Source organism: Aplysia californica, unplaced genomic scaffold (genome assembly GCF_000002075.1).
Source record: "Aplysia californica isolate F4 #8 unplaced genomic scaffold, AplCal3.0 scaffold00050, whole genome shotgun sequence".
Classification (NCBI taxonomy): Eukaryota; Metazoa; Mollusca; class Gastropoda; order Aplysiida; family Aplysiidae; genus Aplysia; species Aplysia californica.
This window is the reverse complement of record NW_004797320.1, coordinates 1876343-1879592: the sequence shown is the minus strand read 5'-3', so window position 1 is coordinate 1879592 and position 3250 is coordinate 1876343. Positions and strand designations below refer to the sequence as shown.

Genomic DNA, 3250 nt, shown 5'->3' with positions numbered 1-3250 from the left:
AAGAAGAAGAAGAAGAAGAAGAAGAAGAAGAAGAAGAAGAAGAAGAAGAAGAACAATAGTAATATCATCATCATCATCATCATCATCATCATCATCATCATCATCATCATCATCATCATCATCATCATCATCATCATCATCATCATCATGAAGTTGGAAGAAGAATCAAACTATAGTAAGTACAATGGGATTTAAATTGGGTGTGTTTTTCGACTGAGTATAAAGGTTGTCAAAGTGTGATTCTCTCTAATATCTATTTATGCTGTGGGAGGGAATTCCACACCACGGCACAGCAGCTGTCGAAAAAGCCCTTCCTCCATTGGGGTTTGTTGGATGTTGTTTGTTTTTTGGTTTTTTGTTTCGGGTTTGTTTTTGGGGTTTTGTGTTTGTTTTTTTGTGTTTTTGTGTTTTTGGAGGGGGGTGGGGTTGTTTTTGTTTTGTTTTGTTTTGTTTTGTTTTGTTTTACAAGGCACAGTGTTGTTTTTCCTTCCCATTCCCAGTGTACACACACTCTGGGTTTCCCAACTTTTCTGGTATGGCCCTAGAACTGTCCCATGAACTTCTGTCTTTCTGTTTGCTTCTCTGTCTATCTGCTAGTTTGTTTTATCTGTCTGTCTGTCTGTCTGTCTGTCTGTCTGTCTGTCTGTTTGTCTGTCTGTCTGTCTGTCTGTCTGTCTGTCTGTCTGTCTGTCTGTCTGTCTGTCTGTCTGTCCGTATGTATGTATGTCAGTCTGTCTATTTGTCTTTCACTCGACGCTCTTTGTATAAAAATCTTCACTTTGTATGTATTCCACGTCAGTGTTCGTTATAGCTTTCTTTCTCTCTCTCTCTCTCTCTATCTATCTATCTATCTATCTATCTATCTATCTATCTATCTATCTATCTATCTATCTATCTATCTATCTATCTATCTATCTATCTATCTATCTATCTATCTATCTATCTATCTATCTATCTATCTATCTATCTATCTATCTATCTATCTATCTATCTATCTATCTATCTATCTATCTATCTATCTATCTATCTATCTATCTAACAGACAAAATCTCCCGCCAACACCACCAAAGACCATGTATGCTGTTTCTGCTCTCTTTGAAGTAAAAAAACATGTATATTATGAATGCAATCATCTGTATCGTTCACATAAGCAAGCGAAGGTAGCTTACCTGTTTGTATACAGAATGCAATGTCTTCTCGCCTCCTCTCGCCTGTCGTAAAGACACATCTTCCTCGCTTTGCAGTCTCCATTTGCTTTCTTTGGCTTGACATATCATGCCTTGGGGGCATAAAACAAAATCGTAAGGTCAAAACGATAAAAGATCAAAGGGCGCTAAGAATTCGGGGTGCTTTGTTCCTAAAATAATTGCATGCTGAGGATTAGATCTAGCTAAACAAACTGAAATCGTACAAAAACGAAACATGAATCAACGTACAGTATTCTTACGAGGCTGCAAAAACGCCTGGAAACAATCAGTGTGTTTCGCTTAGTGTGCAGACGGCATAATGGTTCGTTATGAGGGTAGTATGATAACACAATCTTCCGAAAGAATTATTGTACGTTACATAGGCCAGTATGCATGAAACGCTGATGTGTTATTATTATTATTATTATTATTATTATTATATTATTTTCATTATTATTATTATTATTATTATCATTTTTATTATCATAAATATTATTATTATTATTATCATTACTATTATTGCAGTTGTGTTGTTATTCTTGTTGTCATTATTGTTGTTGTTTTTAATATTATGATTATATTATCATTTTCTTGAAATAATAATAATAATAATAATAATGATAATAATAATAATGATAATAATATAATAATAATAATAATAATAATAATAATAATAATAATAATAATAATAATAATAATAAACATCATCATCACCATCATTATTATTATGATTATTCTTATTATTATTGTTATTTATATTATTATTATCATTATTATTATTATTGTTTTTGTTATTATTATTATTATTATTATTATTATTATTATTATTATTATTATTATTATTATTATTATTATTATTATCAATATCATTATCATTTTTATAGAATTATCGTTGTTGTTGCTGTTGTTATTACTATTATTATATTCATTACTGTTATTAGTATTATTATTATTATTATTATCAACAATATTATCATTACACTATTACTATTTCTATTATTATTATTATCATGTCATAATTATTTTTGAATTATCATTACTATTATTAGCCTATTATCATTATTATTATTATTATTATTATTATTATTATTATTATTATTATTATTATTATTATTATATATTATTATTTATTATTATTATTATTATTATTAACAGTATTATATTATTATTATCATCATTATTATCATGTTTATTATTACAATTATTATCAGCACTACTATCATTATTATTATTACTTTGATGGTAGATTATTCAGCTTCCCTTCTAAGCCATCTATACAAGTGCCGCTCGTCTACATATATGAGGCAGCGTGGTGGAATCAGGCTCTCGTCAATTTTTGGGCATGTACAGTTATTGGTATCATCTTAAAGCTTGTTCACTTGTCTTTATTTGGATGCAAAAAATATCCATTTAACTTGAATACAAGTCGAGATATTTGCAAAAGAAGGAGGTGGGGGTCACCTGTTTTCAGAGGTAAAATTAGTGAGAAAATAGCCGCCAAAGATTTTTTATGTCTTTAATCAACGTTTTTCAGAAAAATCCACACAGAAATGAGTTCTTTATGGGCATGAAAGGTGTTGTGCCAAAAAGCAATAATTTGATAAAAATTCACAAACACTCGGAAAAATGCAAGTTTCTTCACTTTGATTATTTTGACAAGAGCCTGATTCCACCGCACTGCCTCACATATCGCTTTTGTAAGTTATCCGGTGTCTGTTTTATTGTTAATCTAGATAAACACGCTTGCTATCGGTGTAGAACACTACATAACGTTTTATAGATATATAGGTCTTATGATTAATGCTTTCATTTTGAGAAGTGTATTTGTTACATCGTAGCGACTTCTGGCGCCTATCAAAGTAATGAAATGGAAGAAATTAACGGTTTTCTTCACTCTTGAGCAATGTGTATTGTAATTAATTTTGTTGTATTTGTTTTTAATTCTCTTTTTCTATCTTTTTTTTTGGGGGGGGAGAGAGAGAGGGGGGGTTAAAAGTCCTTCATGTCCATTTGGGAACACATTTACATTATGTAGATTTTACAACCAACCCCCCCCCCCCCCC

At 30.5% G+C, this 3250-nt stretch overlaps 1 long non-coding RNA gene across 1 annotated transcript in view; it reads right to left on the bottom strand.

Annotated features, from left to right (window-relative positions):
- LOC118477250 overlaps nt 1–3250 on the bottom strand; it is a 64545-nt gene that overhangs the window by 2554 nt on the left and 58741 nt on the right. Inside the window, exon 2 of the long non-coding RNA XR_004858247.1 lies at nt 1170–1279. This is a non-coding gene — a long non-coding RNA (uncharacterized LOC118477250). The remainder of the gene's footprint in view (nt 1–1169; nt 1280–3250) is intronic.